This window comes from Mobula birostris, chromosome 11, assembly GCF_030028105.1.
Source record: "Mobula birostris isolate sMobBir1 chromosome 11, sMobBir1.hap1, whole genome shotgun sequence".
NCBI classification, from domain to species: domain Eukaryota; kingdom Metazoa; phylum Chordata; class Chondrichthyes; order Myliobatiformes; family Myliobatidae; genus Mobula; species Mobula birostris.
The window spans coordinates 92,342,672-92,357,540 of NC_092380.1; positions in this window are offsets into that span (position 1 = coordinate 92,342,672).

Here is a 14,869-nt window from a genome sequence, read left to right on the forward strand (position 1 = left end):
CATTTCCACTATTTGCCAAATCTCATTCTCTTAATTATAGTCGAATTCAGCTTCCTCACAGTAGGATGCACGACAGATTGCTTTAAAAACCTTCCTTGATGTGTTTAACATATTGGACCTCATATTCACCTTATATTGCACCTCAATTCAGTCAATATTGGGAAAGTTTAAATCCCAATCCTATCGTATTTACATCCTATTACTTCTCTATATATTTGTTCTTCCAAATCCTACTGTCAACATGATTGCCCCTTTCTTATTCCTATGTACAGTACAGTACTGACAAACTTTCTTGCCAATATATTGGTTCCCGTCTAGTTTAGAGGTAATGGGCCCCTCATGTACAGATCATCCCTGCCCTAGAAGGTATCCTAATTCTCCAAAGATTTTTAAGCCATGTCCCATGCACCAGCTCCTCAGCCCTGCATTTGACCAAAGACTAGTGCCAGGATAGAACTATATGCTTCATTTTAAAACATTTTTTTTGAAATTGATACATGTTTGAAGTTATGATATTTAGTTAAGCATAGAAACTCTCTTTTTGACTCAAAAAGTAATATCATGTTTGGAATCTTAGAGATTTAATGTGGTTGAAAAACATTTTAAATTTTCAGGTACTCCACTTTCTCTAGTTGTTTAATGGGAATCAGGATAGTGTTCTTTTCAGATGGCCAATTAGACTTTTTATTACAAACAGCAAATCAAAGGGTTTAAATTTTTAGACTGCCGAGAAGCATGACATCTAATTTTGTAGTTATGTACAAAGGAAAAGACTAGTGCAAGTACATCCGACAGAGATAGGAAAATATATAATGGGGGGTGGAAAGGAAGTGCAGAGGAATTAAACAATTACCTTGATTTTGTTTCATGGAAGGAACACAAACCTGCCAGATATACAGGAAGTTCAATGGGCTATAGAGAAAAATAACAAAGTAACTAAGTATTAGCGAAAATGTAATGCTAGAAAAAATTGGTGATCCTGAAAGCTGATAGATTCCAAGGACCAGATGATTTACATTCAGAAGTTTGAAAGGAGTGGCTGCAGATATACTGGATGCCTGAGTTATCATTTTCTGCAGATTCTGGAATTGTTCTGGCGATTGTGATGGTAGCTTTAGGGTGGCATGGTAGCAAATGCAACCCAGGTTCAACTGCAGCTTCTGTTGGTAAGGAGCTAGTATGTTCCCCCTGTGACTGCATAAGTTTGGTTTGGGAGCTCTAGTTTCCTCCCACATTCCAAAGACATATGGATTAGTAGGTTAATTGGTCACATGGTGTAACTGGGCAGTGCAGGCTTGTTGGCCAGAAGGGCCTGTTACTGTGATGTAACTAAATAAAATAAAATTAAAATTAAATAAAATTGCCCGTTCTGTTAAAGAAAGGAGGAAGAGAAAACCAGGAAATACAAACATTTTAACTAATTGTGAGAAGTGGGAAAAATGCTGAAACCAATAATGTCAGATGCAATAACAGAAAACATTGTAAAGAATAATAGGATTGACTGAAGCCAACATGAAATCATGAAAGGAAAATAATGTTTGACTGAATCCTTGTGGACTGACAAGCAAAGATAAGGGTAAATAAGTGTATGTGATGTATTTGGATTATTAGAAGGTGTTTGTAAGTTTCCACATAGGAGATTAGGTCAACAGGGTGAGACCAGATAGCGCTAGGGGTGCTATGTTAACACAGACTAAACACTAGTTATGAGAAAGGACACAAAGAGTGGGAATAAATGGATCATTTTCAGGTTAGCACCTTGTGACAAGTGGGGACTGCAAGTATTGGTGCTTGGACTTCAGCTTTCCACAATCACTATCAGAGATTTGGCTGAAGGGACCAACGAGTCAAACTTTTAATAAAATCAAAAAATGTCTGAAGCACTCAGCAAGTCAGGAAAGAGGAGCAGAGTTAATACCTCAGGATGAAGACTCCTTCAGAGCTGGAGAAGGGATAAAACAAGAGACACCAGACACTGCAAATGCTGGCAGTCTGGATCAGCATACACAAGATGTTGGAGGAACTCAACAGGCTGCGTCTATGGAGGGAAATGAATAGTTGATGCTTTTGGTTCAAAATCCTTCCTCAGGACTCGAGGGAAAAACAAGTTAGTTTTAAGTTACATAAAAAGTGGGGCAGAATGAACAGGATGTCATATTTCTAACTTTGCAAGTGATATTAAAGTAAGTTGTAAGTATGCGGAAGGATGTAATAAGGCTTCAGGGGAATGTGGACAAGCTGTATGAGTGGGCAAGAACAGGGCACACGGAATATAATGAGAAGTGCAAGGCATTGGTAACATAATTAAAAGGTGGAGTGTTTGTTAAATTTATTCCAATAATTAAATAAAATTGAGTAGTGTTCAAGGAGAACAGTGTTTGTACGCAAGTCATTGTGGGGCAGAACACAAGTAATATGAAGTCAGGAGGTGATTAGAAGGGCAAATGATATGTTAAGACCATAACATAGGAGCAGAATTAGGCTATTCGGCTCATCGAGTCTGCTCCGACTGTTTTGCTTTGTTTCAGGATGATTTGAACACAGCTGCAACATAGTAGTCAACATAGTCAACTGTACAGAACATTGGTGAAACTACATTTTAAGTATTGTGTAGTGTACCTTTTTGGTCTCCAAATTTTAGTCTCTATTACTAAGAAAGGATATAAACTGGATAGAAATGAAAGAGAACTGACAAGAGGAGGGATTAATTCATGCAGTGAATCATAGGAAGTTGCCATCCAAAAGCACTCTGGGTGCTCAGTTGTTGAGTTCATTTGTGGACATCAAGCGGATGAAGGCATATAGACAAAAGACATAAGGAGCAGAATTCAGTTATTTAGCCCAGTGAGTCACGTGGACAGAACTGGAAAATGGTCCTGAGGTAGAAGCTCAGCCATGATCTCAATGAATCCTTTGAGAGGTCTCAAAGGGTGGTCTCATCCCACTTGTATATGCTTTTTTGTTCATATATTCCTGTGTTCTTATGCTGATGATGTTGGCAGATGACTTTGCTTCAGTTTGGCTGTGCTGTTGACATTCATATCTGCTTTGACTTCAGATGACATGTCACTGACCTAAAACATAAATTCTCTTCCTTATTCCAAAAGTGCTGCTTGGTATGTGGAGTATTTCCAAGATTTCCTGACCTTTTTCACAACCATAGTATCTGTGCTTTCTTGATTTCCTCGAACACTCTTTTCCATTTCCAGCCTCCATCGTTCTTATTTTAACTTTCCCATTCCATTCTTCATACACAACCGATCAACTTACCGGAAATGTTTTTGCCTTCTGTTTACTCAATTAATACCTGCTAATGCTTTCACAGTGACTTCTCCACTTGTCTCTTTTCCCTCTCATCACGTTTCATGGCTCCAAACTTTTTCACAACTCTGCAACTAGACACACGTACCACACCTCTACCTTTCCAGCAATAAAAAAAAATCTTGTCTACCATTGAGAAAGCAAGATCAGCTAGGATAGAAGCACTAAGAACAGGAGGAGAGCTTGTAATAATGGAGATATTTATGTCAGGTTACCCTTCCACCAATGGCAGAGAGAGGACATGCTATGTTGCGGGAGATAGGGATCGAGACCACATGCACCAGCACGTTTGGGCATTTCCCTTCTGATTAAATTTGCTTCCTCTTTCATTATTTTGGCCATCTAGTTCTCACCTTGACTTTCATCTTCTATTGTCACTCTCTGACTAATTCAATTGACCTTATATGCTGGGTCTGTTGGAAACTGCAAATCAAACTGCAGTTGACCCAGAGGTGTAGAAGCCTGTCAAAGAAGCAATGACATATGGTTGAACTCAACTATGACTAACTCAGATATTAGCAGGTTTGCACTGTTGATAGTGTGCTAGTATAGTCTGCAGTCATTGTATTGCTGGATGAAAGGGAACAGTTACACCTAAAGTACCATGCAAAGGTTAGGCACATATAGGTATATATAGCTAGGGTGTCTAAGACTTTTGTACAGTGCTGTAATAATTTCATGTATAGCACTGTATTGCTGTCTCAAAAAAACAGGTTTAGTGACATATACGAGTGATAATAAATCTGATGCTGATAGGAGTCACTATTTTGGACTAAGAGTGGGAAGGTGGGCAGTAAGAGGGTTGGTTGGGAAAAGGGGAAGGGAGAAGGGAGTGAGCAGGAAGCGCCAGAGAGACATTTTGCAATGATCAATAAACCAATTGTTTGGAATGAAATGACCTTTCCAGATGTCTCAAGGCTTGGTGTGTCTGCATCCATGCCACCCTCCACCCTGGTACTCCTTCTCTGCCACCTGTCCCCATCCCATCGAACACCACCCTCGCCATTCCCAACATATTCTTGCTGTCTATACATATATATATATATATATATATATATATATATATATGTAGTATATGCCTCGGACATTTGCACAGTACTGTATGGGTGAAAAAGATCACCCAAGGAGAAGCTCTTGAAGGACCTTTATATTGTATCTCCTTCTCTGTGCGTACAGAGGATCAGAGGATGTAAGAGATTTCTTATGAAGAAATCAGCTGTGAGTATCTTAATGTGTCCAAAAGGGAGACAGAATGGAAACGTCTACTGCCAGTTATGCTGAATTCTGTTGTGTTTCGTTGACAATGTTCAGCCATTAATACAAGTGTCTGTAAGTCTCTGTGGTTACTATAGTTAATCCCTTCATGCAAGAGTCTTGGGCTATAGACGTGGAACTTGCCAGGAATTATTATATTGACGACCATTGGACTTAATCACTTCTTCATCCTTGAGAACTGATAGTAATGGGGTGTTATTTATCTCAGGAGGGCACATGCCTCATTTCCAACCTATTAGTCAATGGGAAGCATGAACAGCTGCAGCTTTGCCCATTTAGGCTTGGACTCAAGAGGTCTCTATTTGTAACCATCTCAATGTCCCACACAGCCACAGCAGCCTCTTTTACTTGTTCAGCTAACACTAGCTATCATAGCAGAGATCAGAAGCAAAGAAATGGTTACTCCTCATTTGCGTGGATCAAGTACTCAGTGACAAACTCATTGAACCATGGGTGGAGCTCTATGGCTTAAAACATTTAGAAGGAATCTGAAGAGCTTACTTTGAATGTAATGAGATCTACGCTAACTTGTCACTTGGTCGGTGAACTTATAAAAGAACAAATTAGTGAGAGTTGCAATGTAGAAGAAGATTCCAATTCACAATTTATTTAAAATGTAACTGCATTGTAAGATCACAATAATTCTTAATATGCAGAATATACAGAGTAATTAACAGCCATCACTTATTGGAATGATGCTATAAGTTACAAATTAGAAAGACAATAGCTATATCAATAACAGACTCCAAAGTGAAGGTATATAATACTCTAGAATAGGTGACCTAACATCATATCACTTTAGTTGGGATATCACAATTCAATGACAGCCAATTCATTACTGTAAAAAGACTTCTGAGTGCTCAGGCTACAGTCAGTTCTTGTCATTACCTCTTTTGCTAGAGTCATTGTAACGTCAATGGAACATTTTATTTTAAAATGTGCGCTGTATACTTTGGAGAATTATAGAGGAAATTTTTAGATTACAGGAAGAGATAGATGGTCTGGTCAGTGGGGAGCGAGATGAAAATTGGAACTTAATCAAGGGAAGTGTGAGGTATGTATCTGGAGAAGTGCAGAAAAACATGGGAATATGAAACAAATGGCAGGGTATTAATGGTGGAGATAGGAACAAGGATGTCCGGATATTTGTGCGCAGATGCCACAAGTAGGAAGACGATCAATTATGTGGTTAAAAAGGCACACAGGATGCTATTCTTTGTTAGCTGAGGCATAAAACATAAATCCAGGGAGGTTTTGTTTGAATTTTAATCCAGTGTTAATTAAACCAGTTTGAGCATTATGTGCTGTTCCAGTCACTACATTACAGAGAACTGACTGCAATGGAGAAAATGTAGAGGAGATTTATAAAGATGTTGAAAAAAAAATTAATGGTAGCTGCTGAAAATCTGCAAGTGAAAACAAAATGCTGGAACTACTCAGTGGGTCAGTCAGTATCTGGTAGTTTTCGCTGACCTTTCATTCTGAGTACTTCACAGCTTTCTCATTTGCAATTACCTTGTCAAGACTGAAAAATAAAATCTATGAATGTAGTTTACAGAAGTTAAAGATGTTTTCTTTGGAGCAAAGAGATTCAGAACATTTATATGAGGCATATAAGTCAGCAAGGGAGATGAGGCTGAGTACAGGGCTACGGTAGGAAACTTTGTCACATGGTGTGAGCAGAATTATCTGCAGCTTAATGTGAAAACGACTAAGGAGCCGGTGGTGGACCTGAGGAGGGCTAAGGCATCGGTGACCCCTGTTTCCATCCAGGGGGTCAGTGTGGACATGGTGGAGAATTACAAATACCTGGGGATACGAATTGACAATAAACTGGACTGGTCAAAGAACACTGAGGCTGTCTACAAGAAGGGTCAGAGCCGTCTCTATTTCCTGAGGAGACTGAGGTCCTTTAACATCTGTCGGACGATGCTGAGGATGTTCTACGACTCTATGGTGGCCAGTGCTATCATGTTTGCTGTTGTGTGCTGGGGCAGCAGGCTGAGGGTAGCAGACGCCAAAAGAATCAACAAACTAATTTGTAAGGCCAGTGATGTTGTGGGGATGGAACTGGACTCTATGACGGTGGTGTCTGAAAAGAGGATGCTGTCCAAGTTGCATGCCATCTTGGACAATGTCTCCCATCCACTACATAATGGACTGGTTGGGCATAGGAGTACATTCAGCCAGAGACTCATTCCACCGAGATGCAACACAGAGCGTCATAGGAAGTCATTCCTGCCTGTGGCTATCAAACTTTACAACTCCTCCCTTAGAGGGTCAGACACCCTGAGCCAATAGGCTGGTCCTGGACTTATTTCCATCTGGCATAATTTACATATCATTATTTAATTATTTATGGTTTTATATTGCTATATTTATACTCTATTCTTGGTTGGTGCAACTGTAACGAAACCCAATTTCCCTCGGGATCAATAAAGTATGACTATGACTACGACCATGACTATATAAGGGGACTAAATATGACAGAAGATATTCCTTTGCAAAGACATTATAGATTTATAGTAATTGTTGAAGGTTTAACAGAAGATGAGCAATTTGTTTTCAGCTAGAAAGTGATTAGAATATGCAAGTCACTTTCTGAAAGGAGAATAGAGGCTGAAGCTATCATCACATTTTAACAGTGCATGGGCATGTATTTGAAGAATTGTGACTTTCGGGAGCAAAGACCAAATGCCGGAAAGTGGGATAGGGCTGGAGAACTGCTTTACAACTGGCCAAGTCATAATTAGCTGGAAGGCCACTCTTTCTATGAAATAAAAATATTCTGAAGCAGCATTCCTATAAATACTGGGGCCAAATTTGACATGAATCTAAATAGCTGTATAATTCAACATGTTTGAGCTTTTTGAATACATATTGAATTCCTGTTGTTAATTGTTAATTGTTATCTCCCTAATTGTAATTTAGGAGTAAAAAAGGTGTAATTTTCTAATCACAACTGGTCCTTCTGAAGATTATGGCTTCTGTCTCATTTATTTGGTTCTCTGATGGAGAAAAAGCATGTGAATTAAAGCCTGAATTTGCTTGCGGCTTCTCAAAAGAGAAGGAATAGCATGGACCTGTTTCCTTTGCCTATTTCTTATTCATTTTACATACTAAATTATAAATGCAAAGCATGCATTACTTCACTTTCCTCCTGGTAATATGACCAGGCCTACCAAAGCAGAGAGCAATTCCTTAGAGTACCAGTATTAATAAACAGATAATTAGGCTGTGAATCATTTTGAATTTATATTAGAATTTTTGAACCTTGTTAATCTATAAATCTGAACAATGAAAATCAATATGAAGGGCTTTAATGCATTGCAATTTAGTGTTTACACTGAGTATGTGTATATATGAAATTGCTTTTATTGTACATGACAAATCAATTAAACTAATCTCACATTCAGATATTTTAAGCAAATTGAATTGGTGACAGTTGTGCTATCATTGGAGAGCCCTATAGTCTAATTACCTTGTCTTTCTTTTACACTCATGCATGAATGAGTAAGGCATGATTACTCAGTTCTAAGGTCTTTCTCATGAGTAATTTTATACAAAGCATGTATTGTAAGAAACTATTAACATAGTTCAATGAATTATACAAATAATAGAATATGTAATGGATCTCCATTATAGCAGATTTTGTAATAACAAAACTTATCACACTATTTGTCAATGTTAAATAACTGTAACTATCATGTTGAGCACCCTACTATTGAATCAATGTATTTTCTGAATCTTTGTTGTCAGAGTTTTTTTTTGTCAAATCACAGTGCTCATTTGCACTTAACATTAGATTAAGGCAGTGTTAAAATATTTGAAGTTTAATCTATGTTGAAGAATTAAAAGCACACAGGATAATAAATACATTAAATTAAAATTTTCTTTTAATGGTACTTGTGGAACAGATTCTAGCTACATTATTTTGAGCTGTTATGATAAGTTAATACACAGACCAAGAACTTCCAACAATCCTGCATCATTAACGTATGCATTTAAGCTTCTATGATTATGGGAGTTAAATTTCTGGAATAAATAAACAATTCTTCAAATGGTTCCAAAGAGATAATTGTAGAGTAAATCTATGTATTTTGCTTATTCACCTGCTTCATAAAATGTTTATCCAATAGATACTTTGCCTTCAATTCCTTCATCTTGTGCAGAGATCTTCACTAAGTCTGGTTATTACTTCCGAGTCCTAAAATTTATGAGGACATGTAGCTGATATAGAAGTGGACACTGGAAAATTGATCTGTTTAAAGGTGCCCATGTATGGAAAAACTAATTTTATAATTTATTTAGAATTCCACAGACTGTTACTTCAGTGAATCCCCAACACAGCCATCTTATGCTTAAGTGTCTAATTTTCTTATATTATATCATACAATCCCTGTAAGTCTGATTTTATCCTTCCAGCTCTAGCAAGCTCCAGGCTCTGGGTCCAATCCAGATCATGCGCTCAATGTAAAAGATGTGGGAGAACCTCTCAGAATCAGAATCAGATTTATTATCAGCATCATGTGATGTCAAATTTGTTAGTAGCAGCAGTTCAATGCAATAAATAAATAAATCTTATTCAGTATACTTTATACAATATATGTATATTGAATAGATTAAAAATGATGCAAAAACAGAAATACTATATGTGAAAAAACAGTAAGGTAATGTCCAAGTGTTCAAGGAATCGGATGGCAGATGGGAAGAAGCTGTTCCTGAATCACTGAGTGTTGGCCATGGCAACTCATTCAATTAGATAAAGCTTGTAGCTTTTTGTTCTTCTGCCCTGGTGCCAGTGCTTAATGCATTACCATTTATTTATATTCATTCCTGGTTTGGCATACAGTCCGCAGACATGATAACAACAGTGTTGTAGAGTACAGAAAACACAATGATGTGCTAAGAATCTTGATGGGATTCTTGGAAGTTTAAAGAATGATAAAATATTTTCATAATCTGTTTTGAAACGAACTGATATATATCACTAACATGCTGTTCATATCGGTTAGATTTATTCTGAAAAGATGTCAACATTCCAAGTTGAGGACACAGCCACTCGATCCCATGAATAATCCCCACAAATATACGAATGACTTTCACGTTACAAATGTTATATATAGGTACATACTGAAGGTATTATGAGTCAATTTGAGACAGCAAAGTAACAATATTTGTTGATTATCATGCTACCCACTGTTTTAAAACTGAACTCTGTAAAATATGCAGAAGAACACTCAATGTGAAGCAGAGTGGAATAAAGAACATTTGGAAAGTCATGCTCAATCTTACCTACCTTGACATGTGTGAGCTCCTTAATGTCTTGTATGCTTGGTAATTTATGCATATTTTTTTATCACCTTGGAGTGAAGACACCATTCTAAGATTTTGAACCATTCCTATACCAGAACAATTGGATCACGTAACTGCTCTCCAACTCCAGGATAGCTGTTTTACTTCTCCCCCCTAACACAGGCCCTCCACTTTTGACAGTGCGCATAAATAGGGCTGGGAAAATGAAACCCTATTCCACTCTTTCAAGAAACCAGAAGACCCTCCATAAAAGTGCAGCTCTCTGGTGGAAATGATATCGTATCTGTTAAATAGGGGCCGTGGACAATTCTGATTTGATGGAGACAGACGTGAAAGCACAGAAGAACATCTGGAGAAATTTCTGAAATGCCCGTTTGCTGCTGTTGTTACTGAGCGATCGAGAATCTCTGGAGGGTAGGCCACAAAATCCCTGGCTTTTCCTGCTGCTGGCAACCGAGATTGAGGTCGAATCGTTTGGATAGAGATGATGCTCAGTACTCGGTGTCAGAGGGCTGATCGAAGGCTTGAAGTTTTCGGACGACTTGGAGTCGGAATGTGGTCGGGCATGACGGAGAATTTTCTTCCTTCTCCCGTCTGCGTGAGATGTGGGACATTCGAGAGATTTTGAACTTTTTACTGTGCTATGATCTGTTCTTCATCAAGTTATGGTATTGTTGCACTGTTGTAACTAAGTGTTATAATTATGTGGTTTTGTTAGTTTTTTCAGTCTTGGTATGTCCTGTGTTTTGTGATATCACACCGGAGGAATAATGTATCATTTCTTAATGCATGCATTACTAAATGACAATAAAAAGAGGACTGCGTGTCCTCATAATCTAATCTACTCTAAACACAAGACCCTTCATAATCACAAGAAGTTTTGCAGATGCTGGAGATCCAATACTGGAGGAACTCAACAGGTCAGATAGCATTTATGGAAAGGAATAGGTAGTTGACATTTTGGGCTGAGATCCTTCATTAGGACAATAAGAAGTTATTTTAAATGGTTTAATAGTGTTCTCCTTCTCCAAGCCTATAGAACTCCACAAACTATGGAATTAGTGGAGGTTGAAAAAGGACCATGATATTATATAGTTCGGTCACAACAGTTGTGAGAAATGTATTTTGGGAAAGAAGAAAGATTGGAGCTGAGCTCTGAAGTGGTCTATGAAATGTGGAAGGAAAGAATCAGAATTAAATGAAAGAGTGAGAATGGAAATGCAAGTGTGGGGCAGGCAAATTTTATAATAGTGCAAATTCCAGGGAAGTGTTGAGTACTTAGTTCAATGTGCAGTAAGGAAAAGAAGCCCCAGGTTTGATTGGAAATGTACCGAGCAGCTCACTAGATAAGGAGAAAATGGACAGGGAGCAAAGATCGTCTGTAGGGATAGGAGTTGAGTGAGGTTCCAATTCCTCTGAACTGAGTTGTGTGGATGGCAAACAGTGCAATAGCTGCAAAATTCACTGATGCAACTTCCGGATTTTTACTAGTTTGTTTGTCAGTGGCATTTTTTAAAAATAAAATTAATAATTATTCTATAGTGAAATGCTAGCAACTAATACTTGTAATGTTCAAGAGGATTGTGCACCTACAAACTCAGCAAATATAACTAGTTTTATGCCTAAGCATACAATGTTTAGCCATCAATTAAATTACTGTGACCATGTAACTACTTTTCACTTACCATTCATGATCTTGAACTGTTAGTTTATTAAGCTGTTTTTGTTTTATGTGAAATTATAGTCATAGTCATAGTCATACTTTATTGATCCAGAGGGAAATTGGTTTTCATTACAGTTGCACCATAAGTAATTAAATAGTAATAAAATCATAAATAATTAAATAGTAATATGTAAGTTATGCCAGGAAATAAGTCCAGGACCAGCCTATTGGCTCAGGGTGTCTGACCCTCCAAGGGAGGAGTTGTAAAGTTTGATGGCCACAGGCAGGAATGACTTCCTATGATGCTCTGTGTTGCATCTCGGTGGAATGAGTCTCTGGCTGAATGTACTCCTGTGCCCACCCAGTACATTATGTAGTGGATGGGAGACATTGTCCAAGATGGCATGCAACTTGGACAGCATCCTCTTTTCAGACACCACCGTCAGAGAGTCCAGTTCCATCCCCACAACATCACTGGCCTTACAAATGAGTTTGTTGATTCTGTTGGCGTCTGCTACCCTCAGCCTGCTGCCCCAGCACACAACAGCAAACATGATCGCACTGGCCACCACAGACTCGTAGAACATCCTCAGCATCGTTCAACAGATGTTAAAGGACCTCAGTCTCCTCAGGAAATAGAGACGGCTCTGACCCTTCTTGTAGACAGCCTCAGTGTTCTTTGGCCAGTCCAGTTTATTGTCAATTCTTATCCCCAGGTATTTGTAATCCTCTGCCATGTCCACACTGACCCCCTGGATGGAAACAGGGGTCACCGGTGCCTTAGCTCTCTTCAGGTCCACCACCAGCTCCTTAGTCTTTTTCACATTAAGCTGCAGATAATTCTGCTCACACCATGTGACAAAGTTTCCTACTGTAGCCCTGTACTCAGCCTCATCTCCCTTGCTGATGCATCCAACTATGGCAGAGTCATCAGAAAACTTCTAAAGATGGCAAGACTCTGTGCAGTAGTTGAAGTCCGAAGTGTAAATGCTGAAGAGAAAGGGAGACAAGACAGTCCCCTGTGGAGCCCCAGTGCTGCTGATCACTCTGTCAGACACACAGTCTTGCAAGCACACGTACTGTGGTCTACCAGTCAGGTAATCAAGAGTCCATGACACCAGGGATGCATCCACCTGCATCGCTGTCAGCTTCTCCCCCAGCAGAGCAGTTATTGGTTAACTATTGCCATTTTTCTGATTTTACAAAAGATTTCCTCAGAGATTGGGTAAGAGAATTATTGTATAGGACAAGGTTTGTTCATTCAAGTGAGATTCCTTCAGGAATCTGGTGCATCACAATGGGCTGGACTTTATTGTTTTTCCTGTACTTTAATAAATACCTTAGCACTTGCAAAATCTTTTTTCTTTAATGCCATACATTCCCAGTAATCCACACTAATATGATTTTATCTCACTTCTCTTGTTCAAACAGGACTGGTAATTCAATACTTTGCTCCTGTTATGTTTTGTAACTCCAGAAATTATTCAAAAGAAAAACACGGGAGTCCAGGTAAACCTGTCTACTTTGTTTCACTTTGGTAAGGTGTCACATATAATGTAGCGGCATAAGAATGTATGCCAGTTACATACTTTTACATATAATGCATAATGAATTATGTAAACCGCAAAGAATGCTTAATCTAACAATATTACTCAAATATTAAAATTTAAATACACATCAGCTCCCTCATTTGAATAGAGTCTTAGTCCATTTTCTATGTCCAATGATCCATCAAATTCAAAAAAAAATGTTTGGGCATTCCTCTTTCATGTAAGTGCAGTGTACAGGTAACACGAAGAAGTGAAAAATAAGTTACGAAATATGATTGGACATTTTTGTCCATATCTCTGCTGAAATGGTATGCGTATTGTATGTGTGCTTTAACAGCTTTCAATGAAACAGAGCTCATCTTTGTTCGCCAGTGATTCATATTGCATGGTCTTCCTTCGGTAAAAGCATTTTCATGTGGTAGTTCTGAGTCATTACATCTCAATGGTTGATTGTCACTCTGTTTTTACTCAGATTATTTTTACCAACACCAAAGCAACAGGACTAGAACAGTGCAGTCAATTAAAATGGAAGATTGAATCTCAAGTAATTCGTTTTTCCATCAGTGAGGCCTATTTTTGTAAATTACTCACTGAACTGGAATCAACAACCCTCCACCAATGTTACTAGTCAATTAATTCCCTTTGTTTATTGTTCATACAGTGTTACATTATCCCTTTCCTGAAATAAAATGTTCACTGTCTCCATAATAAGTCAGCAAATTAGAAAATGGTCTAAGTGACAGAAGGGAGTCTAAAAATAGAACTGAAGCAAACACTTCGGCAACTAAAACCGGTGTCTACAGTGAGGTATTTGTCTCCTTGTGGCTTAAATTTAGATGGTGATCTGGAGTAACATGTTATCCTGATCTGTTTTGTGGATACCTTTTATTAACCTAAATGCGACTCCAATATTACGTAGTGAAAACTGAAGGAAGTTCCTGACCATTGGGAGTGGAAATGCGACAAAGCTCCGATTCAGGACAACAAATTGGAGTCGATACAGGGATCAGGTAACAGGTTCTTTGGCAATTTCAGTTTCAAATTTAGTTGTGAAGGGTTGAAAACTTGCCTCTTAGCGCTCTTGAGTTGTAACATTAACTTGAGTACATGAAAGCCAGGCTTCTCTTTCGTACACCACTCTTTTGACAGGTAAGCACCTCCATCTGTGTCTGATTCCGTTGCACTGTCCAGCTGTGAAATCCTGGAAATGTCATGTCAGCCCTGCCAAAGGGTTATAGGTTGAAGCCCATGCAAGTGACTTGAATTGCAGCAGGCCAAACTGAACCCCAAAACATCGTATGTAATCGACCAGACTTTTGCAGATGAAGATCCTCAATGTCCCTTCAATCATCTGCTCACTTTGAGTAATGGGAGGAAAGGAAAATGAATAGCTTGTGTTTCATGGGGTGGGTTGAAGATGGTGAGGGTCATATATTAGTCAAAGTTGCATTTATTATCAATGTACATATAGGTTTCCATAACCTACCTTGAGATTTATTTTCTTGCAGGGATTTACAGCAAAATAAAGAAATACAATAGAGTTTACAAAAATAACTATACATAAACAAAGGTCGACAAATAACTAGCGTGCTAAAGAGGACAAATTTTGCAAATAAATGAAAAAAATGCTGTGAACATGGGTTGTAAAAAGTCCTGGAAAGTGAGTCTGTAGGAAGTAGAATCAGTTCAGTATCAACTTTAGTGACGCTATCCTGGATGATTCCTGGAATGCAGGGGCTAACAT